Source organism: Salvelinus alpinus, chromosome 2 (genome assembly GCF_045679555.1).
Source record: "Salvelinus alpinus chromosome 2, SLU_Salpinus.1, whole genome shotgun sequence".
Taxonomy (NCBI): Eukaryota; Metazoa; Chordata; class Actinopteri; order Salmoniformes; family Salmonidae; genus Salvelinus; species Salvelinus alpinus.
This window is the reverse complement of record NC_092087.1, coordinates 40,064,025-40,091,994: the sequence shown is the minus strand read 5'-3', so window position 1 is coordinate 40,091,994 and position 27,970 is coordinate 40,064,025. Positions and strand designations below refer to the sequence as shown.

The 27,970-nt window shown below is 44.3% G+C and overlaps 1 pseudogene; it reads left to right on the top strand.

Moving 5' to 3' along the window:
• The first annotated feature begins 126 nt into the window (after window positions 1-126).
• LOC139560658 (single-strand selective monofunctional uracil DNA glycosylase-like) lies at window positions 127-27,970 on the top strand (annotated as a pseudogene).

Here is a 27,970-nt window from a genome sequence, read left to right as displayed (position 1 = left end):
GGGTTGGGGGGGATTCTGGCTGGCTGGAGGGGTGGGAGGAGGAACATGTGGAGACAGGGGAGGGAAGAGGGAGGCTGGCTCAGCCTTTCCACCTATCACTGAGAAAGCCAAAGAGTGCAATGTGTAGGAGTGGAGGAAGGGGAGGAGATTCACTTTCAGGATTGTTATCAATTGCCATTTTTATGCTGTTTTCAGTATAGTTTTACTGCTGACTGGGCTCGGCTACTTTATGGTATTTTGATATACAGCATTTTTGCAAAAAATGTGCCCCCTTCTTGATAAAAGGGCTAATATCAAAGTCATTTATATTTCTATCAACCATACTTAAAGAGTTTCATTCCAAAACGGTATATATACATTTTCAGAAATGTTGGTAAATTAGCTTTTATTATTTAAAGAAATTATGGTGTGTTTTTGTCACTATCTAATCATGGCATGGCGTTGTTCAATGACAGACATGTATTTGTTTCAAATCTATCACTTGATGGTTTCATTTCAGAGAGAAAAATAATCATGTTTCTTTGTTAAATGCAATATATCCACCTCACTCTCAGAGAAATAAGTAGTACTGCTCGGTTTTACACAATCAAATGTAAGAAATAACTTCATTTTTAATAAAGAACTGTAGAAATGATACATTTGTGACATCAATATTTAAAAAATGAAAACAATATACATTTTAGTCATTTAGCAGATGCTCTTATCCATTCCTCTTAAGATAGCCAGGTGAGATAACCACATATCATAGTCAAATACAGGATACAAACATTACATTCCAGCTAAACAACGGATATATTGTGTTTTGCAAACAAAAAAATCTAACACATCTAAAATCTATGAATAAAAAATCTGAGAACAGTAATATTTGACACACACATGAAGGTACCCATAAGCAGTCATTACTGATGAAAAAACACATGTGAAATATTGGTGGATATACCATTTTGGAAATAAACTTCACTTGTGTCATGGCACTATAACAAAAGTATTATTACCCGGTAACACATGACAGTATTGGTCACTTGTGGACTGAATGTTTTAAAAATTAATAGGAACATTGAATGATTGGCAACTGTCACTGTTTGATAATCAGAACCTATGTAAAAACCTATGTAATAACATTTTAACACATATGGAGAAAAAAAGACCTGCTTTTATCAGATATTTATTTACACCTGCAGAGACAAACACACTGGAATTCTGGGTAGACAATTGACAACATATTATTGGTAACTTTAAGCTAAATGGGTTTTTGCAAATACTAAACAAAAATGGACATTTATGTTGTGCTGCAAAGACCAGAGTAATTTAAAACTAGTCAAACAAGTTTCATGGAGATGGTTAAAAGACAATGTCCAATAATGAGAATGTTTAGAAACTCACATAGAAAAGTGCTGAAAAGGCCCTAAACTTCAGGTTGGCCCTTGCTTCTCAAAGAACACCTAGATTGCGTAGCCTACAATTCCTGGTCCATGAGACAACTGTCCTGTAATCCCAAGTCCCTCAAAATGTATATCTAATTCACCTCAATGTTAGTTAGGCTTGACTGTCATTTTGTTTATTATATATGTTTTTTACAAATTCTGAAGTGTACTTGTCAATGTGAGTTTGCATGATAAATCAACAGTGGGTTTAGAGTGAGCATGGCCTGCCTTTCATATTACCACAGGGGGGCAACATTGAGCAGAGAATGATGTACTGCCAATGCTTATTAAGTTGAATGAAGTGCTGCCAATGCATACTGTACTAATTCCTTTCAATTTCATAACATTTCATGCCAAACCACAAAACACACAGATATATTGGCAGTGCAGTGTGCCATGGCACCTGCCCTGTGTCAAAAGTTGTTTATGTGCACACCTATCAAGAGAGAAAACGACTCCTCCTTGCCTCGGCCATCTGTAACCAGAAACCCACCTCACACATCTAATATATGACTCGGTAATGAAAATATTGTACTGAAACAGTTACAACAAGCTGGCTACCAGATGAAGACAGTAGACACATATTGTGTGGATGTGTATGGTGTAGTGTAAATGTGTATGTGAACCCTTATGTGCATACACATGTATTTGTGCTCTCATAACTGCATGTGTGTGTGTTCCTGTGTGTCCTGTGTATGTTAGGTAAAGGTAAACACCTCTGCAGCCTGTCCCTCCCCAGCCTCAGGCAGAGGCAGAGAGGAAGGGGGCACATGATGGATCTGGCCTCCAGCCTCTCTTTGTCACCCTACAGGGCCCATCACATTCCCACCACGCCCCACTCTCTCACCACCTCTGGAATCAACTGACAGGAGAAAGAAAAGAAGAAGAAAGGAGGAGGGATCAGGAGGGATCAGGAGGGTGAATGGGTGGGTCTTGTCACTCATGTTGATTTCCATGTATCATCTGTTTTGTTCATGACACCTGGTGTTTCTAGCTGACTCACCTCAATTTAACTAATTTACATAGAATGGTAATCCGAGCTAAATGTGACAGTTCCCATGGGAGTGTAACACAAAGTCATGTCTTGTACTTCATTTAGGTCGTACTTCAGCTAATTTATAGTCACTAGAAGGCTGCAACAAATACGTTTTTTTATGATCCATAATATAATTTTAGCATGAAGAGGATGTCAAGGTAACAGTGTTGTATATCATAGTGAGTATGTACAAAATGTGCATGCCATGGTATGCACACTTACTAACCAGGCACGCAGAAGAGCCCGCTTTCACAAGACACACACACCACAGCGCAGTGTGAAACCACCATAGTCACCACACCATAGTGCAGGCCCTCTCTGAGACTTTTGAAGTCCAGGGCAGACCTCTGTGGGGAGTGAGTGGTGTACAGTGGGCTCTTCTTCTCCAGAGTTCAATGTTGGTTTCATCAGACCAGAGATGGTCTGTTTGTTTCTGATGATCTGCGAGTCCTTAAGGTGCCTTTTGGCAAACTCCAAGTGGGCTGTCATGTGCCTTTTACTGAGGAGTGGCTTCTGTCTGGCCACTCTACCATAAAGGCCTGATTGGTGGAGTGCTGCAGAGACGGTTGTCCTTCTGGAAGGTTCTCCCATCTCCACAGTGATCACAAAGTAATCTAGAACAGCTGGTGCTCTCATGCATACTTCAGTGTTGCTTGCCTCGAAGCGCGCATGGAAGTAATTTAGCTTGTCTGCTAGGCTTGTGTCACTGGGCAGCTCGTGGCTGTGCTTCCCTTTGTAGTCCGCAATAGTTTGCAAGCCCTGCCACATCCGACGAGAGTCGGAGCCGGTGTAGTAGGATTCAATCTTAGTCCTGTATTGACGCTTTGTCTGTTTGATGGTTCGCCGGAGGGCAGAGCGGGATTTCTTATAAGCGTCCGGGTTAGAGTCCCGCTCCTTGAAAGCGGCAGCTCTACCCTTTAGCTCAGTGCGAATGTTGCCTGTAATCCATGGCTTCTGATTGGGGTATGTACGTACGGTCACTGTGGGGACGACGACATCGATGCACTTATTGATGAAGCCAGTGACTGATGTGGTGTACATTTTCAGGTGGTGTATAGTTTTTTTTAAACATTTCAAATGACCTAGGTTCTTCCACCATGTTTACCACATGTTAAGACTACATTTTGAGATAATATATGACAAAGTGCAGTTTTTTATTACTATTATAGGCATTATTTTGTAGGTGACATTAAGTCATGGGTCATGAAATGCAGTATAACCTATTTATGTTGCCTAATATAGTGCGTTGTCAACAATTCAATCATATTTACATTTTAACTATCTTCATACTCCTACTCTTCAATGTCTACTAACAGGAATGGTGCAATATTAATCCCTCACCAACTGAATTCCTGCCTTTTATCCCATATCTTTGGTGACTGATATCGAGTTTTCTTAAAGCCCTCTGAGTGGGCAAAGCTAGCGTGCCACAATTGAACTGCCTTAACCCAAAAGGATACAACGTATGTAAATTGATGCAGAAGGGCTGGGAGAGTTGACCAATCAAGTTCAAGTGAATATTTTTTTTTATATCCACTTCTAAAGCCATTGTCAAAACATGCTCTACCAGCTGGTTGAGAAAAGGGTTAAAGGGTTAAGAGATAGTGCTGAGTGTAATTTACCCAGCAGGCGTCTGTATAGCCTTATTTATGAGGCCCGCTGTCAGGTGTTTATGTGTCGGAGCGAGATGTGCAGCTTAAACCACTTACTCCCCAATAAATCACAATAGTTCCAGCACTGTGTGTGTGTGTTTATATCCATCCCTCTTTAGCATTAGAACATGTGATAGCCTGTGTGTGTGTCTGCAATGTTAGCTATGCATTTTAACCTTGTGTGTGTTTACAGGTGTGCAATCTCATTTTGATGTGTATAGGGCGGCAGGTAGACTAGCGGTTAAGAGCGTTGAGCCAGTAGCTGAAAGGTTGCTGGTTTGAATCCCCAAGCTGACTAGGTGAAAAATCTGTCGATGCACCCTTGAGCAACGCACTTAACCCTAATTTGTCCTGTAAGTCGCTCTGGATAAGTGTCTGCTAAATGACTAAAATATCATGTAAAAAATGTATGTTGTGTGTGAGTTAGATTCTGCCAATGAAAGAGAGAGTGACTCCTGGCGTGAGCATACATATGTTATGATGAGATGTTATTACTGTAATGTAAAAGAGTTTAAGCGTTTGATACGAGACACGCCTATGTAGTGTGTGCTCCTTGACTTTCAGTATACCAAAAGATTCCAGGGAAGTCTGTGCCACCTGTAAAGAAGAGGCTACAAGGTAGTTGAGGCTAAGAGGCAGTTAAGTGACATAACTCTCAACCCAAATGATATGAATTTACAACTCCCTCTCAATGACACAAGTCCAGTAATATGAGCCACAGCATCACTAGGTATTTTCACCGAGAGATGATATGGTTGCGGTGATGAGGCATGGTGGTCATGAAGGTTGGAAGACAGAGTTAGAGGGAGCTGTTACAGTTCATTATGGGATCCCACCTGGTCTGGCTGAGTGAAGTACACATACACACTCATGCAAGCAGACACACACTTAGTACTCTCACCCCCCAATACCACCAACACCTGTTCCAGTCCTGGGCCATGGCTGTCCCTGTCAGATTTATGGTTCAGTGCGCGCGCATTTGTGTGTGTGTGTGTGTGTGTGTGTGTGTGTGTGTGTGTGTGTGTGTGTGTGTGTGTGTGTGTGTGTGTGTGTGTGTGTGTGTGTGTGTGTGTGTGTGTGTGTGTGTGAGAAAGAGAATGTGGGGCACAGAGGGAGAGATAATTGAAGTTGTGTTAGTGTATGGCGGTGCATATGTGTTGACATCTTGTGTCCGTATGTGTAATGTGTTCATTTGTGTCTGAATAATTTAACATTCCTGTGGAGTAATAGACCCCCTATCCAATCCTTTCCTTTCCCTCTGTCTCATAGCCCTATCCAATCCTTTCCCTTCCCTCTGTCTCATAGCCCTGTCCTCCTTTCCCTCTGTCTCATAGCCCTGTCCTCCTTTCCCTCTGTCTCATTGCCCTGTCCTCCTTTCCCTCTGTCTCATAGCCCTGTCCTCCTTTCCTTTCCCTCTGTCTCATAGCCCTATCCAATCCTTTCCTTTCCCTCTGTCTCATAGCCCTGTCCTCCTTTCCTTTCCCTCTGTCTCATAGCCCTGTCCTCCTTTCCTTTCCCTCTGTCTCATAGCCCTATCCAATCCTTTCCTTTCCCTCTGTCTCATAGCCCTGTCCAATCCTTTCCCTTCCCTCTGTCTCATAGCCCTGTCCTCCTTTCCCTCTGTCTCATAGCCCTGTCCTCCTTTCCCTCTGTCTCATAGCCCTGTCCTCCTTTCCCTCTGTCTCATAGCCCTGTCCTCCTTTCCCTCTGTTTCATAGCCCTGTCCTCCTTTCCTTTCCCTCTGTCTCATTGCCCTGTCCAATCCTTTCCTTTCCCTCTGTCTCATAGCCCTATCCAATCCTTTCCTTTCCCTCTGTCTCATAGCCCTGTCCTCCTTTCCCTCTGTCTCATAGCCCTGTCCTCCTTTCCCTCTGTTTCATAGCCCTGTCCTCCTTTCCTTTCCCTCTGTCTCATTGCCCTGTCCAATCCTTTCCTTTCCCTCTGTCTCATAGCCCTATCCAATCCTTTCCTTTCCCTCTGTCTCATAGCCCTGTCCTCCTTTCCCTCTGTCTCATAGCCCTGTCCTCCTTTCCCTCTGTTTCATAGCCCTGTCCTCCTTTCCTTTCCCTCTGTCTCATAGCCCTGTCCTCCTTTCCTTTCCCCCTGTCTCATAGCCCTATCCAATCCTTTCCTTTTCCTCTGTCTCATAGCCCTGTCCTCCTTTCCCCCTGTCTCATAGCCCTGTCCTCCTTTCCTTTCCCTCTGTCTCATAGCCCTGTCCTCCTTTCCTTTCCCCCTGTCTCATAGCCCTGTCCTCCTTTCCTTTCCCTCTGTCTCATAGCCCTGTCCTACTGTCCTTTCCCTCTGTTTCATAGCCCTGTCCTCCTTTCCTTTCCCTCTGTCTCATAGCCCTGTCCTCCTTTCCTTTCCCCCTGTCTCATAGCCCTGTCCTCCTTTCCTTTCCCTCTGTCTCATAGCCCTGTCCTCCTTTCCTTTCCCTCTGTCTCATAGCCCTGTCCTCCTTTCCTTTCCCTCTGTCTCATAGCCCTGTCCTCCTTTCCTTTCCTTTCCCTCTGTCTCATAGCCCTGTTCTCCTTTCCTTTCCCTCTGTCTCATAGCCCTGTCCTCCTTTCCTTTCCCTCTGTCTCATAGCCCTGTCCTCCTTTCCTTTCCTTTCCTTTCCTTTCCTTTCCTTTCCTTTCCTTCTGTCTCATAGCCCTGTCCTCCTTTCCTTTCCCTCTGTCTCATAGCCCTGTCCTCCTTTCATCTTCAGAACCCTTCCCCCTTTCACCCTCTCTCCTCTTGTCCTTATGTCAGTCTTGAGCCCTAAACCTCTCTGTGTGTGTGATATGTGTGTATGTATGTGTGTATGTATGTATGTATGTATGTATGTATGTATGTATGTATGTATGTATGTATGTATGTATGTATGTATGTATGTATGTATGTGTATGTATGTAACGTACGTATGTAACGTACGTACGTGTGCGTGTGCGGTGGGGGGCTTGTGGGTGCGAGTTTAAATGAGCTCCTCTGGGTGTTTCTGCAATGGGCTTGGGCTTACAAGAAATAAAACCAGCCGGACGACAGTAGAGTAATCTTTGTACTGAGTATGTGCAGCCAGGTGGGTGTTGATGAGACAGACCACTGAAGCACTGGCTGAAGCTTTTTTCTCTCTTCTTTTCTCTACTTCCTGTATTATGGTGCCCAGACGTCTCTCTGACTCAATTCAATTCAAACGCCTTTATTGGCATAGGTTACATTGCCAAAGCAAGTGAAATAGATAATAAACAAAAGTACAATAAACAATCAGAAATTAACAGTAAACATTTCACTCACAGAAGTTTCAAAGGAATAGAGACATTTCAATTGTCATATTACGGCTATGTACAGTGTTGTACCGATGTGCAAATAGTTAAAGTACAAAAGAGAAAATAAATAAACATAAATATCGGTTGTATTTACACAGGTGTTTGCTCTTCACTGGTTGCCCTTTTTTTGTGGCAACAGGTCACAAGTCTTGCTGCTGTGATGGCAAATTGATATTTCACCTAATAGATATGGGAGTTAATCAAAATTGGATTTGTTTTCGAGTTATTTGTGGGTCTGTGTAATCTGAGGGAAATATGTGTCTCTAATATGGACATACATTTGGCAGGAGGTTAGGAAGTGCAGCTCAGTTTCCACCTCATTTTATGGTCAGTGTGTCTGTCTTCTCTTGAGAGCCAGGTCTACTTACGATGGCCTCTTTCAATAGCAAGGCTATGCTCGCTGATTCTGTACATAGTCAAATCCTTCCTTAATTTTAGGTCAGTCACAGTGGTCAGGTATTCAGCCACTGTGTACTCTGTTTAGGGCCAAATAGCATTCTAGTTTGCTCTGTTTATTGGTTAATTCTTTCCAATGTGTCAAGTAATTATCTTTTTGTTTTCTCATGATTTGGTTGGGTCTAATTGTGTTGCTGTCCTGGGGCTCTGTTTGTGTTTCTGAACAGATTCCCAAGACCAGCTTGGTTCCTTTTGGGCAATTGTAGAATTTAACGTCGCTTTTCTGGTTTTTGATAATTAGCAGGTTTCGGCCTAATTCTGCTCTGCTGCATTATTTAGTGTTTTTTTACGTTGTACACAGAGGATGTTTTAGCAGAATTCTCTCCTTCCCCCTCTCTATTCCTCTCTTCCTCCCTTATTTCTCTTCTCTGTCTGTCTGCACCATCTGCAGTGGCCTGCCGTTTATTGCACTTGAGGCTTCAGCCTCCCCAGCTCTGAGATCACTGAGAGAGCAGCTGCACCTAAATTGCCCGCCATAAAAACACTGCAGCTAGAGGGGAGGTGTGTGTGTGTGTGTGTGTGTATGTGTGCGCTCCCGCCTGTACGTCCATGCTAGTGTTGGGACTTAAAGGTGAAGGAGTAAAGGTGCAGCAGTGGGCTGTGGAAATGTACATGCAGCAGATCCGTTTAAAAAAAATAAACATCAATTGCTCTTAGAATTTTACATGCTACAATTCTGACTGAGTCCAATACAGTATCCAGGGAAATATGAGGATTGTTATTAGCTGAGATGATCGACATAAATTATATAATATTTCGAAAACGAAAAATGAAGTCATGACTCACGACTCAGTAGATCCCCATAAAGCAGCTATATTAGTCCATAATAAAAAAATAACTGAAGAGGACAAATTAACCACCAGGGGGAGACATTGAACTATTCTTTGTGTCCATTAGCGCCACTAAAACAGACCTGCCAGGTACAAACACCAACAGGCAGCTAGCTATTTTAGATAAACAGTACCAAGTATCTAATATATAGACAGTTATATTAGACTGAATTATATTCTATTAATCACAATATAGTATTCTACAAACATATTGTTTCAATCACTATACTCCATTGTTCAGAATGTTCACAGGTTGAATAATTTGACATTTCTGATGGTGCTGGAATCCCTCCCTCCCCTTATCTGTTTTTCACCTCTCTTCACCTCTCCACAGTCATCGTGCTCTTGCTAAATCCAGCCTTCTGAAATGTCAACAAGAAATGTGGAAGCTCAAACAAGCTGCAGTCAGAGGAATTAGGGGTGGAGTTGGAGGATGGAGGAGAGAGGAAGAGGAGGAGAAGATGCGTACAGGTAACTTTTCCCACTACACATACATGCACACAGAGTCACACACACACAGAGGAGGAGCATAGTGACAGGGGAACAGTGGAACTTGCACTCACATAACTAGCTACGTGTGATCAATCAACCTGTCCTCTTCGGAGTTTTACTCACTCACACACATGCATGCACATTCTTCAACCTCACACCTGCTCAAGCACTGCACAAATGAACACCTTAATCGAATCTTTTTCCAATACTCTCACAGAGTTCACTAGTGGCATAACATAAGCAGGTAGCCTAGTGGTTAGAGTGTTGGAAGAGTAACCAAAAGGTTGCAAAATCGAATCCCCGAGCTGACAAGGTAAAAATCTATCGTTCTGCCCCTGAAACAAGGCAGTTAACCCACTGTTCCTAGGCCATCATTGAAAATAAGAATTTGTTCTTAACTGACTTGCCTAGTTAAATAAAGGAAAAATAACTGATGGGCCATTTCTAACACAATATCTGAAATTCCATTGAGGTCCCTGATAAAGAATTTACATTTACTATGAGTCATGTGTCAGACAGTGATCATCCTGACAGTCAAAAGTACTTGATTATAATCATTAGAGGCTGTCAGGTAGCTTTTGGCCTTGAGTTATGTACTCATACTGTACATACCTGCATGTAAGCGGTCGTCGTTACAGCCAGGAAAACTCTGGGCCGTAATTATAGACTCTTATAAGAACCTGGAGTTTTTTATGATGAAGTCTAATGGACCGAGGATCTGTTCTACATCCCTAATCCTTTCTGATTTGGAAGACTCTGTTCTCCCTGTGCATGAGGTCACAAGCTGCTCCACTACACAGTCTTTGTCCTCTTATTGACTCTCCCCTCTACATAACGGATCAATTTGTACACAATTTGCATTGAAGTACTCTTTGTGCTCCCCATCCACATCAATAGCCATTTGTGGTTATTTGTGGCTATTTGTGGCAATTTGTCGAAATACGCAGACCATGCAATATCCCCTTTCACCACTAGGTGTCACTTGAAGCGCTCTGATGAGGGGTCTTTACTACATTACAATGTAATGTGATTTGGATATTTTTGTCTGTTGTTATTTTGGGTCTCTTAATGTGGGAAATAGACGAGGTGAGGAGGATGTAGATGGAAATGGCTTTTCCCCATGGAGAGCTAAATGAGGCCTGGCTTACTGCTCCATTTAGGACAAAACACAGTGGGCGGAGAGACCTGGAGATGCTCTGGCTGAAATGACTGGAATATGAACGCATCATAACAACATGCTGTTATATGGAAATGAATTCAGAGAGATTAAGAGGTTTAATAATGGATATAAGTCCTACAGTGCTATTCGCCAGGTCTCAAGGTACTTTATTATTTTTTACAAACTGTTTCGACTGGGAAGCATGCAGATGCCTTAAGCAGGATTGGCAACAGGCGGCCCAAAGGTCAAAACTGGCATGCAAGTAATTCATTTTGGCCCACCAAAGTTTTATTTATAATTTTTCACAAAAAACTTTGGTGGGCCAAAATACTTGCTGGATGTCCTGTGGGTGGTGGACCATTCTTGATACACATGGGAAACTGTATTGGGGAAAAACCCAGGAGTGTTGCGGTTCATGACACAAAACGATGTGCCTGGCACCTACGACCATACCCCGTTCAAAGGCACTTAAATATTTTGTCTTCCCCATTCATCCTCTGAATGGCACACATACACAATCCATGTCTCAATTGTCTCAAGGCTTAAACATCTTTCTTTAACCTGTCTCCTCCCCTTCATCTACACTGATTGAAGTGGATTTAACAAGTGATATGAAAAAGGAATCATAGCTTTCACCTGGATTCCCCTGGTCAGTCTGTGTCATGGAAAAAGCAGGTGTTCTTAATGTTTTGTACACTCAGTGTAGCCACACATGTTCATAACATCTCAGCTAAGTTGTTATGCTACAAAGAGCACAAGCAAACACATCAGACATGCATAATGTAATATTGCAGCTATCCTGTGTGCGCACCAACACACACACCCTCAGGAGGCTGAAAAGATTTGGCATGGACCATCATATCCTCAAGAAGTTCTACAGCTGCACCATTGAGAGCATATTGACTGGCTACATCACCGCTTGGCATGGCAACTGCTTGGCATCCGACCACAAGGCGCTACTGAGGGTAGTTTGTATGGTGCAGTATATCACCGAGGCCGAGCTCCCCTGCCATCCATGACCTCTATACCAGGCGGTGTCAGAGGAAGGCCCTAAAAAATTGTGAAAGACTCCAGCCACCCAAGTCATAGACTGTTCTCTCTGCTACCGCACAGCAAGCGGTACTGATACACCAAGTCTGGAACCAACAGGACCCTGAAAAGCCTCTACCCCCAAGCCGTAAGACGGCTAAAAAGTTAGTTAAATAGTTAACCAAATAGCTGCTATCTGCATTGATCCCCCTTTGCACCAACTCTTTTGACTCATTACATACGCTGCTGTACTTTAGGTCTGCTTCAATGGCTTTTAAAGGGAGGTTAACATTGTGAAATAAGGACTGACACACACACACACACACACACACACACACACACACACACACACACACACACACACACACACACACACACACACACACACACACACACAGAGTGGTGGTATGTCAGACTGCAGCGGCTTGCGGCTCTGTCAGCGTTGCTGATGGAAGCTCTCTTACTGCTTCCCCTGGATTATCAGAGGAGTTCAACGGGAGGGGAAGGTTATCCATCAGAGAGGGAGAGAGAGAGAGAGGGAGGGAGGGGTAGACGGGGAGGGAGCGAATGAGAGAGAAAGGTGAGGGAGGGAGCTAGAGATAAGGGAAGAAAGCGCAAAGGAGAAAGAGAGGGAAGGAAAGGGGAAGAGAAAGAATGGAGAGTAAGAGAGAAAGATAGAAAGAAAAGAGGAGAGGGGAGGAGGCAGGGTAGGTGAGCGGTAGAGGACAAGAGAAAGATACGCTAAAGGCTGAACAGAGATGGAGGGAGAGATACTTTTTTTTCTGGTGCAGATTTGTATACACCCTGAGGAGAGGGAGAAGAGGGATGGGGGGGTGAAAGTACGGAACAGCTGTGCACAGAGACAGGGAAGGTCGGCAGACAAACGCACACAGAAACATGTACTCCCAAAGAAGTCACACACACACGCCGAGGGTACTCGCAGCCCGGTGCGGGCAGCGGAGACACTTGAAGATGAAACAGAGGTTCGGGGGTGTAGGAGTTGAGTGGTGTGACAGGGTAATCCAGGAGCACAGCCTAATCATCATCAGATAGAGCATGTGGTCCACATCCTGTACTCACTGTACCAGGCACCACGCAGGATCTGCATTCGTTTAGTCTGCCTGGCCTGGAGATCACATCAGACCGCACTGATGCTCTTACTGTACTACATTTATTCATTTAGCTGTTGCTCTTATCTATAGCCAGTGCACAGAAAATGATAGTATAATAGCATATAATGTCTTAATGCATATGATAGCTTAGGTAGAAAGGGAAATCCTTTTGAAAAAAAGCTTAGATATCACTCTGAAAGCTCAGGGGGAAAAAATCTAGTTCCTGTTACCCAGGTCTGGACTTAAAAAGAGATACACAGGGAGGAATCAACAATAAAGCATTATAGTACTTCAATCAGATTACACATTGCCACATACCAGTTACAGATTTATTTGCTTTCAAAACTTTATATTACAGATAGTAAAAGTATTGGTTAACCACTTGACCACAATAAGATCCCTCTACAACTAAGAAGGCAATAGATATTAGAAAGCAGATAATGTAAATTAGTGAACATTTCCCTCTAGCTTACCTCAGCCAGTGCAGTAGAGCTGATGGCTTGTAAAGGACTCATTAGGCAGTGCTGAATGGGACCAAGAGGCTTGGCATTTGGAAAGAACAGAGAAGGACTGGGGAGAGAGGGAGAGCTGTCTGGGGTAATGTGTGTGTGTGTGGTTAGAGGTTGGGGTCAGGGCATGGTCACAGGGAGGCAGACGGATGATGACCCTCTCACTGCCCCTCATCCAGCCTCTAGTCGTAGAGCATCTAGAGGTCACAGTTGGGAAGGGGTGTGTGTGTGTGTGTGTGTGTGTGTGTGTGTGTGTGTGTGTGTGTGTGTGTGTGTGTGTGTGTGTGTGTAGGTGTAGACGATCGGGGTCATCACTGCAGGGTGTTGTATTTGCAAATATGGATGATGACTTGGAATGAGGCAGAGATGTGTGTGTCATGTGTGTTTGTGTGTGCATACGTGTGTGGTTGAGTACCATTTTGCCCATGAGAGATACCTTGGAATGAGGCTTAACTGTATGTGTGTGTGCGTGTATCCATTCTACGTGTGTGTGTGTGTGTGTGTGTGTGTGTGTGTGTGTGTGTGTGTGTGTGTGTGTGTGTGTGTGTGTGTGTGTGTGTGTGTGTGTGTGTGTGTGTGTGTGTGTGTGTGTGTGTGTGTGTGTGTGTGTGTGTGTGTGTGGTTGCTTTGTGTCATTGCACATTCCGGTGCAAATCCCAGACTGGCCCAGGGAGCCCTGCTAAAGTTATTGCCTGTGTTCTGATGGATGGAGAGGCTCCCGTGGATGTCTGCATGTACCTTCCTAACATGTTTAGAGGCCGTGACCGAGGATCTGGTGGCGGGGGACCAACACAGGAGGGGAATGATGGAGACGACTGAAGGGCAACGAGCGAATGAGAAAGAGAGAGACCGAGAGAGAGAGAGAGACATATTCTGTGACACTTGCATCCTTTGCATTGTCATCATACCACTTGACAATCAGCCCTTGTGTAGGTAATGATGAGATATCAGCAAGCCACTAGAGGGCGCTCTGTGATGTATTTTCTATGGAGACTCCAGTCTACTATCCTCTTCTTTCTCTGCTTCCTACGAATTTCGATAATACTTGGTTTTACAGCAGCTATTACTGATCAAGTACTGACTAAATACCCCGCCTATTATTGCTACTGATGATAATGAAACAATATGATATTATTGTTAATAATATTAATTTTGTTGTTAATGACTGATTACAATGACTGAAGTGTGATTACAATGATAATTTGGTTGTGATTTTAATGATGACCATATCATTTTTTTTTTTTTAATTTACACTTTATGATGTATACACTGTGTATGTCTAAATATTAGGACACTTCACAACCAGACCTGCAGCCATGACCCCTTAGTAAGGTGAGGAGTCAAAGGTGAACTCACTTGACCCCCTTGTATCCAAGTCACTCCTGGATAAGATCCGGTTAAGACCTCTAGAACAGATAGAAACACTGACAGAGACCGTATGGCATTACTGCATCCATATCTTAGAGAGGAGTAAACTATTATATCAATCACTTCCTGACTGCACCCCATTTGATTTGAACAAAACCTTCTGTACATGTTTGCACATGGTGTAAGTGGTTAGAAAGTGACATTCTGAACCAGAATGCAGGAGATAAAGGGGCTCAAAGTTGGTCCGTTTTGCATATCCCACCCTACCATGAAACGCCCATGTCTTCATCCAAAGGAGAAGTGGTTGAGTTTGATATCCTTTGAAAGCTTACAAACAGTGTTGTCAAACAATTATATGATTTCTTGAAAAAAAGGTTTTGAATACAAAATAGACACTTAGACAGTGTACAAAACACCCTGACCTCCAGGGGACCCCATTGATTTTGTTAGTCATGGCAAAATGTGTGGAATTTCAGGAAGTTAGATTTAAAACTGCAAAAATGTCTCTCCCCTCCATGGCAAAATGTGTAGAATTGCAGGAAATTACCTGTAAAATTGCCCATGTTTCTCTCTGTCGTCAATCTCGCCTAGTGCCCCCAAAAGGCATGCACCCACACACAGGCACCCGACAGTCACACACAGACACACACCCCCTGAGCTTGATAGGGGAAATTACAGGGAGATGTGTAAATACCATCTATCAAGTGAGCTCATCTAACAGTGTGCCGTTCAGACATGAATACATGCAAACACACTTACGATACACACACACAAAATATACACAGGCACGCAGGACAGGTACAGTGAACAACACATAGCTGAAAATGTGACGTGTCTAACACCATTGTGAGACATTGCACAAAGACAAATTCACGCAGAATGCACAGAGACATGCAGGCAAAATCCTTTGGCAAACAGGAACAAGTACACTTATGCTTCCTGAATCCTCACTCATCTTCAACATGAAGACGCCAACACACACTCATAGAGATACACGCACACCGGGGTTAAATGATCCATGGTGAAATTGATTGAAGTGTCTGTCAGTATTTTGATTTGCTTTGTTTCAACCCCTTTCTTCAAAAACCTGCACATATCCATAAAGAACACTGAATAAGCAAAAATAGCCATCCCACCCCTCAAATAATAATAGGAAAACAAGAGATAGGAAGTCTCCTTTTTCATGGTGAAACAAACAAAAACCCTTCCACTGTCAATACCATCTTTTCCTTGTATGATAATTAGATTCTGTTCAGTCCCCCCCCCCCCCGTCTCCCCATCTGTGTGGCACATACTCCTCTTTCTCTCTCACTCCCTCCTTCTCTCTATCCCCTACTCATTGCTCACTGTCCTCCATATGCTGCCAGCCATCGACCTACGACCTCACTCAGGTTCAGCTGCAGGTCAGGCGTGGGAGGGGTGTGTGTTGTTGGGGACTGTAGGCTCTCTGCCTGTGCTGCGGATAAAGGATACAGGGCTGCTGCTGCCATGGCAACAGCACCAGACTGGCTGCACAGAAGAGCTGGAGCCCTGGTCTCAAATGTAACACTCCTGTCATCTCTCCCAGTCACTCCTTTAACACATTCTCTCCCTCCCTCTCTTTTTATTTTTCAATTTCCCCCGTGTCCTACTCTTCCTCCAGGTGTATATCTCTCTTTCTGTCTCTCCTTTTTTCTTCAGCATTCTTTCGCTGGTTTGTTTATCTCTGCATTGAAGAGAGGATCATGAGATGTACAACATAAAAAAACGAAGATACAAGGAAAAATCTATGATAAATCATCAATACGGGAAATAATTACATCACCTTTGAACATATGCCATTAATGTTAAAAATGTGTTTGTTATACTTTATTAGCGGTTCAATTATTGTTCAATTACTGTGGACCACTACGATTAATAAAAGTACAAATAAAGAATAGTATAAACATTTATCAATTTTTAGTTGAGTGTACTGTCACCTAGAATTGCCACAGATGGTCAAGAACGCCTATGAAACAGTTACATGATATTGTAGACAAATACTGAATAGTATTTCTTCATGTGGGAAAGTTCAGAGCATGGCAATATTTCACAAGCTGACCCTCCAAATTATAGTATACTATGGTATACATACTATAGTATTCACTGTAGGGTTTTTGCAGACTATACTGTAGTATACAGTAGTATTTAACTGTAGTATATATACTGTAGTAAAAGAAAACTGTAATATACAGTATACTATAGTAATGTGGTGTTTTTGCAGATTGTAGTATGCTGTAGTATTTACTGTAGTGTTTTTGCGGACTGTACTATACTGGAGGAATACTAAAATAGCACATTTTCCATAACCTGTAGGTAGGTAGGACTTTGGTCTGAAAGGATAGTTCAGAGCTTCTGCTTCTTTCTATAACCTGTAGGGAACACAATATATGGTCTATACTTGGCATGTAGGTTATGGGTGGCACAAACTGTGATATAGGGGATGTGAATGGGCAGTGTATAAGCTTATTAAATGCTGTAGTATTTACGATATTTTTAAAAAGTGTAGTGTTTTTGCGAACTGTAGTGCTTTTGGGAACAAAACTGTAGTATTTACCACAGTGTTTTTTTTGCAGATAGGAAGCTTTTAATGCAAACAGTAATTGCATAAACGTCACTAATAAAAAAAACTGTAGCAATGTGTTTAACCTTTGACCTGGAGTCTCAGAAGACAGGAGATAACACTGACACACATGTCAGTAATAACTAATTACGCAACCATTAGTAACATCAAAGATCGATGGCAGGGTTCGTCTGCCATCTTGCTATGAGTGTCAAAGCTTTGCTAATGCTACTTTCTCTCTGTTCCAGGTCATGCAAAGGACAATGAGAGAGAGAAAGAAAGAGAGAGAGAATTGTACAAGTAAATCATCAGTTTATAATTGAGCCAGAGAGAATTGTACAAGTAAATCATCAGTTTATAATTGAGCCTGATAGCCACCAAACTGGCCATGTATGTCTTCTTTCTCCTTTGTTTCCTTGTTGCCCATTAAGACTATAGACTGGCTTATCCAATTTTTACTTTACTAGTTTACATTTTTTTACTTGTCTGCAGAGAGAGAGAGAGAGCGAGAGAGAGAGAGAGAGAGAGAGAGAGAGAGAGAAACCTAAGAAAGAAATTGTGAAACCTATCCAACCAAAAACACAGAGACCAAGAAGATCTGAGCCTTCACTGTGGTGAAACACTAAAACAGTACAGAAATACAGTAAGGAAAAAGAAGGGACAGCACGTCAGAAACCATCTCAATGTAATTGAAGAATCAATAGAACCTAACCACTTCTGGGAAAATGTGAACATTACATTGAATGAACTACAGGACAAAATACAAACCCTCTAACCCATAAAGGCCTGTGGTGTTGATGGTATCCTAAATGAAATTATAAAATATACAGACCACAAATTCCAAATGGATATACTTAAACTCTTTAAGCTGCTCTTCTTCCTGGGGAAGGCCTGCCCAATCCAAGACCTCTCCATCACAGTCGACAACTCCACTGTGTCCCCCTTCCAGAGCGCAAAGAACCTTGGCGTGACCCTGGACAACACCCTGTCGTTCTCTGCCAACATCACAGCAGTGACTTACTCCTTCAGGTTCATACTCTAAAACATCTGCAGAGTACGACCCTACCTCACACAGGATGTCTAGACTACTGCAACTTGCAACTTAACCAGAAAGCTGCAGCCTCCCTGGTGTTCAACCTTCCCTAATTCACCCATGTCACCCCACTCCTCCTCACACTCCACTGGCTTCCAACCAAAGCCCGTATCCACTATAACAACATGGTACTTGCATATGGAGCAGCAAGAGGAACTACCCCTCCCTACCTTCAAGCTCAAACCCTACACCCCAACCAGAGCTTTGCCACCTCTGGTCTCTTGGCCCAGTCCAAGCTCCCGCTCAGCCCAGTCCAAGCTCTTCTCTGTCCTGGCATGCGCTGACCAACTTGCAAGTGTCTTCACTGACATTATCGACCTGTCCCTGACCGAGTCTTTAATACCAAAATCTGGACCCCTACAAATCAGCCGGGCTAGACAATCTGGACCCTCTCTTTCTAAAATGATCTGCCAAAATTGTTGCAACCCCTATTACTAGCCTGTTCAAACTCTCTTTCGTATCGTCTGAGATCCCCAAAGATTGGAAAGCTGCCGCGGTCATCCCCCTCTTCAAAGGGGGAGACACTCTAGACCGAAACTGCTACAGACCTATATCTATCCTACCCTGCCTTTCTAAGGTCTTTGAAAGCCAAGTTAACAAACAGATCACCGACCATTTCGAATCCCACCGTACCTTCTCCGCTATGCAATCTGGCTTCCGAGCTGGTCATGTGTGCACCTCAGCCACGCTCAAGGTCCTAAACGATATCATAACTGCCATCGATAAGAGACAATACTGTGCAGCCGTATTCATCAACCTGGCCAAGGCTTTCGACTTTGTCAATCACCACATTTTTATCGGCAGACTCAACAGCCTTGGTTTCTCAAATGACTGCCTCGCCTGGTTCACCAACTACTTCTCAGACAGAGTTCAGTGTGTCAAACCAGAGGGCCTGTTGTCCGGACCTTTGGCAGTCTCTATGGGGTCCCACAGGGTTCAATTCTCGGGCCGACTCTCTTCTCTGTATACATCAATGATGTTGCTCTTGCTGCTGGTGATTCTCTGATCCACCACTACGCAGACGACAACATTCTGTATACTTCTGGCCCTTCTTTGGACACTGTGCTAACTAACCTCCAGATGAGCTTCAATGCCATACAACTGTCCTTCCGTGGCCTCCAACTGCTCTTAAATGCATGCTCTTCAACCGATCGCTGGCTGCCCGCACCTGCCAGCCCGTCCAGCATCACTACTCTGGATGGTTCTGACCTAGAATATGTAGACAACTACAAATACCTAGGTGTCTGGTTAGACTGTAAACTCTCCTTCCAGACCCACATTAAGCATCTCCAATCCAAAATTAAATCTAGAATCGGCTTCCTATTTCGCAACAAAGCATCCTTCACTCATGCTGCCAAACATACCCTCGTAAAACTGACTATCCTACCGATCCTTGACTTAGGCGATGTCATTTACAAAATAGCCAACAAAACTCTACTCAACAAATTGGATGCAGTCTATCACAGTGCCCTCCGTTTTGTCACCAAAGCCCCATATACTACCCACCACTACGACCTGTATGCTCTCGTTGGCTAGCCCTCGCTTCCTACTCTGGCCCTCGCTCCCTACTCGTCGCCAAACCCACCGGCTCCAGGTCATCCACAAGTCTTTGCTAGGTAAAACCCCGCCTTTTCTCAGTTCACATTTACATTTACATTTAAGTCATTTAGCAGACGCTCTTATCCAGAGCGACTTACAAATTGGAAAGTTCATACATATTCATCCTGGTCCCCCCGTGGGGAATGAACCCACAACCCTGGCGTTGCAAGCGCCATGCTCTACCAACTGAGCCACACGGGACCAGTTCACTGGTCACCATAGCAGCACCCACAGGTATATTTCACTGGTCACCCCCAAAGCCAAATCCTCCTTTGGCCGCCTTTCCTTCTAGTTCTCTGCTGCCAATGACTGGAATGAACTGCAAAAATCGCTGAAGCTGGAGACTCTTATCTCCCTCACTAACTTTAAGCACCAGCTGTCAGAGCAGCTCACAGATCATTGCACCTGTACATAGCCCATCTGTAAATAGCCCATCCAACTACCTCATCCCCACACTGTATTTATTTACTTATTTTGCTCCTTTGCATCCCAGTATCTCTACTTGCACATTCATCTTCTGCACATCTATCACTCCAGTGTTAAATTTCTATATCGTAATTACCTCGCCACTATGGCCATTTTTATTGGCTTACCACCCTTAATCTTACCTCATTTGCACACACTGTATATATACTTCTTTTTTTCTACTGTATTATTGACTGTATGTTTGTTTATTCCATGTGTAACTCTGTGTTGTTGTATGTGTCGAACTGCTTTGCTTTATCTTGTCCAAGTCGCAGTTGTAAATGAGAACTTGTTCTCAAATAGCCTACCTGGCTAAATAAAGGTGAAATATATATATAGATATTTTTTAAACAACATGTTTCAAGCTGACCACCATGGTCCCTGTGCTCAAGAACATCAAGGTAACCTCCCTAAATGACTACCGACCCATAGCACTCACATCTGTAGTCATGAAGTGCTTTGAAAGGCTGGTCATGGCTCTCATCAACACCATTATCCCAGAAACCCTAGACCCACTCCAATTTGGATAATGCCCCAACAGATCCACAGATGATGCAATCTATACTGCTCTCCACACTGCCCTTTCCCACCTGGACAAAAGGAACACCTACGTGAGAATGCTATTGACTACAGCTCAGCGTTCAACACCATAGTGCCCTCAAAGCTCATCACTAAGCTAAGGACACTTGGTACTAAACACCTCCCTCTGCAACTGGATCCTGGACTTCCTGACAGCCCGCCCCCAGGTGGTAAGGGCAGGTAACAACACATCTGCCACGTTGATCCTCAACACGGGGGCCCCTCAGGGGTGCGTGCTCAGTCCCCTCCTGTACTCCCTGTTCACCCATGACTCCAACATCATCATTAAGTTTTCCGACGACACAACAGTGGTAGGCCTGATCACTGACAACGATGAGACAGCCTATAGGGAGGAGGTCAGAGACCTGGCAGTGTGGTGCCAGGATAACAACCTCTCCCTCAACGTGATCAAGACAAAGGAGATGATCGTGGACTACAGGAAATGGAGGGCCGAACACACCCCCATTCTTATCTATGGGGCTGTAGTGGAGCAGGATGAGAGCTTCAAGTTCCTTGGTGTCCACATCACCAACAAACTTTCCTGGTAGGGATATCCTTGTCTCATCGCGCACCAGCGACTCCTGTGGTGGGCCGGGCGCAGTGCGCGCTAACCAAGGTAGCCAGGTGCACGGTGTTTCCTCCGACACATTGGTGCGGCTGGCTTCCGGGTTGGAGGCGTGCTGTGTTAAGAAGCAGTCCGGCTTGGTTGGGTTGTTTCGGAGGACGCATGGCTTTTGACCTTCGTCTCTCCCGAGCCCGTACGGGAGTTGTAGCGATGAGACAATTGGATACCACGAAAAGGGGGTAGAATTATTATTTTTTAAATAGAACTGTTTGGCCATAACATCGTTATGTTTGGAGGAATAAGGGGGAGGCTTGCAAGCCGAAGAACACCAACCCAACCGTGAAGCACAGGGGTGGCAGCATCATGTTGTGGGGGTGCTTTGCTGCAGGAGGGACTAGTGCACTTCACAAAATAGATGGCATGATGAGGAAGGGGAAATTATGTGGATTTATTGAAGCAACATCTCAAGACATCAGTCAGGAAGTTAAAGCTTGTTCGCAAATGGGTCTTCCAAATGGACAATGACCCCAAGCATACTTCCAAAGTTGTGGCAAAATGGCTTAAGGACAATAAAGTCAAGGTATTGGAATGGCCATCACAAAGCCCTGACCTCAATCCTATAGAACATTTGTGGGCTGTCACGATCGTCAAAGGGAGAGAGAGAGGACCAAGGCGCAGCGTGTGAAAAATACATCTTCTCTTTATTTAGAAGAAGAAAAACTAAACAAAACAACAAATAGACGAACGTGAAGCTATAAATGACTAAGTGCAAAAACATGCAACATAGACACAGACATAGACAACTACCCACAAAAGCCTACTGCCTATGGCTGCCTTAAATATGGCTCCCAATCAGAGACAATGAATGACAGCTGTCTCTGATTGAGAACCAATCCAGGCAGCCATAGACATAACTAGACAACTATACTCTACTCTGCCCCATACACATACAACACCCCATAGACTAGACAAAACACACAAAAACAACCCACCCCAACTCACGCCCTGACCAACTAAATAAATAAAAGAAAAAGGAACAATAGGCCAGGAACGTGACATAACCCCCCCCTTAAGGTGCGAACTCCGGGCGCACCAGCATAAAGTCTAGGGGAGGGTCTGGTTGGGCGTCTGTCCACGGTGGCGGCTCTGGCGCTGGTCGTGGTCCCCACCCCACCATAGTCACTACCCGCTTTCGTAGCCTCCTCCAAATGGCTACCCTCCAAATTAACCCCACTGGATTAAGGGGCAGCACCGGACTAAGTGGCAGCACCGGACTAAGGGGCAGCACCGGACTAAGGGGCAGCACCGGACTAAGGGGCAGCACCGGACTAAGGGGCAGCACCAGGATAAGGGGCAGCACCAGGATAAGGGGCAGCACCAGGATAAGGGGCAGCTCCGGACTGAGGGACGGCAGCTCCGGACTGAGGGACAGCACCGGACTGGCTGGCGGATCCTGGCTGGCTGGCGGATCTTGGCTGGCTGGCTCTGGCGGATCCTGGCTGGCTAGCTCTGGCGGATCCTGGCTGGATGACGGCTCTGGCGGATCCTGGCTGGATGACGGCTCTGGCGGATCCTGGCTGGATGACGGCTCTGGCTGGTCATGGCTGGATGACGGCTCTGGCTGGTCATGGCTCGCTGACGGCTCTGGCTGGTCATGGCTCGCTGACGGCTCTGGCAGATCCTGACTGACGAATGGCTCTAGCGGCTCCTGACTGACGAACGGCTCTGACGGCTCGGGACAGACGGGCGGCTCTAATGGCTCGGGACAGACGGATGGCTCAGACGGCACTGGGCAGACGGATGGCTCAGACGGTACTGGGCAGACGGATGGCTCAGACGGCACTGGGCAGACGGATGGCTCAGATGGCACTGGGCAGACGGATGGCTCAGATGGCACTGGGCAGACGGATGGCTCAGATGGCGCTGGGGAGACGGATGGCTCAGATGGCGCTGGGGAGACGGATGGCTCAGATGGCACTGGGCAGACGGATGGCTCTGGCCGGATGAGGCGCACTGTAGGCCTGGTGCGTGGTGCCGGAACTGGAGGTACCGGGCTAAGGACACGCACCTTCAGGCTAGTGCGGGGAACAACAACAGGGCACACTGGACTCTCAAGGCGTACTATAGGCCTGGTGCGTGGTACCGGCACTGGTAGCCATAGACATAACTAGACAACTATACTCTACTCTGCCCCATACACATACAACACCCCATAGACTAGACAAAACACACAAAAACAACCCACCCCAACTCACGCCCTGACCAACTAAATAAATAAAAGAAAAAGGAACAATAGGTCAGGAACGTGACATGGGCAGAACTGAAAAAGCGTGTGCGTGCAAGGAGGCCTACAAACCTGACTCAGTTACACCAGCTCTGTCAGGAGGAATGGGCCAAAATTCACCCAACTTATTGTGGGAAGCTTGTGGAAGGTTACCCGAAACGTTTGACCCAAATTAAACAATTTAAAGGAAATTCTACTTAAAACTTATTGAGTGTATGTAAACTTCTGACCCACTGGGAATGTGATGAAAGAAATAAAATCTGAAATAAATCCCTCTACTATTATTCTGACATTTCACATTCTTAAAATAAAGTGGCCATCTTAACTGACATAAGATAGGGAATTTTTACAAGGATTAAATGTCAGTAATTGTGATAAACTGAGTTTGATTGTATTTGGCTAAGGTGTATGTAAACTTCCGACTTCAACTGTTGCTTCGTTACTGTTATTTTATTGTTGCTCTTTAATTGTTTTTTATTTTTCAATTTTCTTCTTTTTAATAATTTGTATTTTTTATCTATTTAATGTTTACTTCAGTTTATTTACTAAATACTTTCTTAACACTTATTTATTTCTTAAGGGCTTGTAAGTAAGCATTTCACCTTAAGGTCTACACCTGTTGTATTGGCGCATGTGACAAATAAAAATTGATATTTTTTTATTTGTGAGAGGCCGCTATGTGCCCACTGCCCACAAAATGAGGTGGAAACTGAGCTGCACTTCCTAACCTCCTGCCAAATGTATGACCATATTAGAGACACATATTTCCCTCAGATTACACAGACCCAAAAAGAATTAGAAAACAAACACAATTTTGATAAACTCCCATATCTACTGGGTGAAATACAACCCATATTTATGTTTATTTATTTTACTGTTACAACACTGTATATAGACATAATATGACATTTTAAATGTCTTTACTCTTTTGGAACTTCTGTGAGTGTAATGTTTACTGTTTATTTTTATTGTTTATTTCATTTTTGTTTATTATCTACTCCACTTACTTTGGCAATGTTAACATATGTTTCCCATGCCAATAAAGCCATTACATTAAATTGAATTAGAGGGAGAGAGAGAGAGAGAGAGAGGGAGAGAGAGGATGGCTCCAAGTAAACAGACTACCATATTCACTATAGCTTTTGTTTGTAGTGTTACCTATTTAAGTGTGTGCATGAATGCGTGATGTGTGTGTGTGTGTGTGTGTGTCGTTTTGTCGAACCCGTCTCTGTACAGATCCGAGGACACTCTTATCAGAGACGGGAAACCATTGAGCTTTGAAACAGGATAAAATAGGCATACTTCTGTGTTCCCGTAGAAACATGCCATTTGATATTAGTGCAGTCAACGGTAGGTGGTGCTGTTTACATAAAACAAAAATCACCACCTCGTTTAGAATGGCTAGTAGCCTATCTGCGTGGAACTACCACACCCAGAATGCAACTGCTTGGCTTTGTTGCCGGAAAACATCCGGCAACACTGAACTCCAAAGGTACAGTGCAACTACAGCGACAAAGGTGCTGTTTTAAAGACAGTAATGCAGCCGTTCTGGTGTAAGAGAGCTGCGCATTATCACTGTTATGCCTACTTTAAAATAACTCGTAATTGTGTATGTGGATAATGAATGTAATAGCCGCTAACGTTGAGGGCTAACTGAGTTAGCACTCCCATTAATAAGCTAAATAACGTTGCTTCCTTTGTCTGCAGGGATGGAAAGGGAGTTGTGGAGAAGGACGAACCGGGTCAGGTGGTCAATGTTGTACGGTTCCATGGTAGCCTCCCGTTTTCTGCACGTGGAGTTGGAGCTGAACGTTCACCTTCGCCAGCTGTCGTTAAGTGAGCCCGTGCGCTACAATCCACTAGAGTATGCCTGCGAACGGCACTGCTGCTTCGATTAGACATACTGTTGCTCCGGACAGACGATTCCCTTCGGCTGTCCGCCGCGTCTGTCCGATGAACCCGGGACGCTTCGGCATGGCTCAGGCCGGGGTAAGGATGTGCAAGCAGGTCAACGAATGCTGGTGGTTTGTTAGCCTAGTTCTTCCATTTAAGGCCCCTCTACCCTGCACTCTTTCCAAGGTCGTGGTTTGCCACTGGAATGCACATGATTTGTTAGCCTAGTTCTTCCATTCAAGGCCCCTCTACTCTGCACTCTTTCCAAGGTCGTTGCTGTAAGTGGCAAAAGGTAAATAGTAGCCTTCTAGAGATTTTGGTTGATAGAGGACAATATAAACTCTTATCATGTATGAATACTGGTCATTTTCATCTTCACCATTGCAGAATGGAAAGGTCTGGAATTGGGATGAAAAGGATATTAAAGGGTACACATGAAGAATGTTTAAATAACATTGTCCACTCTGTTTGAATCTGATCAAATTCACAGTAAAGTAGAGTATTGTATTATTATCCACCTAATCATCAGTCCTCTGCTCTCAGGTCCCCATTGGTAAGGTGAACCATGTCCATGATTGGCTGAAGATCACTGGTGAGGTGGGACATCCCCCTTCGGAGCACCCAAAGCGACTAATTAAAGGCATGGCCTGCATTCAGAGGGAAGTGAGAGTCACCCATTTCTGGAACTTCTTCCGCAAGCTGTGTGCTGAGCCAGCTGTATTATTCTGCCATTTCTTCGTACACAACCTGTGCCCACGTGTTCATGGGTACCACCGGCAAGAACCTGATGCCCCCCCGAGCTAGTCATTGGGGAATGTGAGGCCCTCCTGTGCCCCCTGAGACATAGCACTGTGCCAGGCCGTGGCTGCCCTGGGCGTGACCATGGGGATTGTGGTTGGCAAAGTGGCAGAGCAGCAAGCACAGCAAGCCCTCTCGGCTGCGGGCATGGAGGTACGAGTGGAGGGCATCAATTTGTTTACAAATTGTTCAATGACTCATCACTCTGCTGTAACATTGCTGTCAGATGGTGTTGTCCTGCCTCTCTGCTCTCCCAGGCCCTCTCACACAGCAGTTCCTGGTTGAGCAGCATTTCCCCCAGAGCTCTCATGTTTATAGGCCATGTGGAGGCATACTGCATCACAATGACTCTCCTCAGATCTTGTTATATCCATTACAGAGAAGATAAATGATGTCTGTATTTACCTCACTGTGGTGTGTACTACCTCACAGCATGTAGACAGCTGCCCTGTCTCTGACCTCTGACCTTTGTGAGGACATTCCGTAGCATATTACCTTGAAGCAATTACACCCAGATCTGGCTAAGAAATACCTCACTACATATTCCAGGTAAACGTAGTTTGTCAGTCACACCTCCTAATGAGTTTTCTATTCCCTCACCCAGTCTCAAACAGCAGAGCTTGTTACCAATAATGACCCGCTATTATGAAGAGCCATGACTTTATGTTGCCTTCATGATGTAGCCCAGTGGGGTGTGACCCTTTGGGGGGGGTGAGGGTTCGGGAGGAGGGGCATGTCCCCCCCCCAAAAAAAAAAAAATATGCAGGGGTGTTCCCCAATGAGGAACGGGGGCCGAGTGAAAACGTTTGGGAACCACTGATATAGCCTGAGGCTAATGACATCTTACTCACAATTTAAACCAGGGTCCTTCTTGTGGTCATTATGGTAGTTGTTCTTGTTTCCCACTTGGTCTCAGCAGTGGTTTGCAAATTGGGAGTGAATGTAGACTAGTTTCAGTTTTTTTGTGGCCTTTGTAAAAGCAATGCAATAGCAATGTTTCTCCTTTGACCAATTTAGTACATGTTCAAGCCAACGATTGACCTTTGCTGATGCTGTATGTATGGGGATGCCCTGTCCTTATCTTTGTTACATCTTGGAAGGACTTCTGCAGTTTCTTCCTCTGTTGGCATCCTACCATTATGAAGAAAGTTCTGACTGTCAATGTCCTACTGTATACCCACACTAGTGCATAGTACGTATAAAGCCCTCTCTGTAACGTACACCCCATTAGGTCATGTATGAATAAGAATAAGCCCTTGTTGATGACATAAAGGGCACTCAAATGTTCTTGCACCATGTTGTTATACCACTCAGGTTAAGCTTGTAATGGAGGTTAAGCTTGTAATGGAAAAGGGGCTCAAGTGTACAGTCCTCCTTGCAGGTTCCTCTCCAATGATGCTTCCTCCCTTACACACCATTCTGAACAACTCAGACAAAATGCCACATAGCGAGTGTTCAAGTGTGTGTGTGTGTGTGAACCTAAATCAGGTGGTCCCTTAATAAGAATGATATTTTTCTATATGCATGGAATTCATCTTATACTATGGGGTTGTGATGTACTTGAAGTTAGTGTTTTGTTTTAAAGATTTTTGTCTTGTCCTTATTTTTTTTATAGATGTACATTTCTCATTGCCTTGAGGTTTCTCTGGCATTGTTATAATTAATGTTTTTGTACATGAACTAATTTCCACTATGTTACATTTATTTTGTAAGGCAATAAATGGACTATATACTG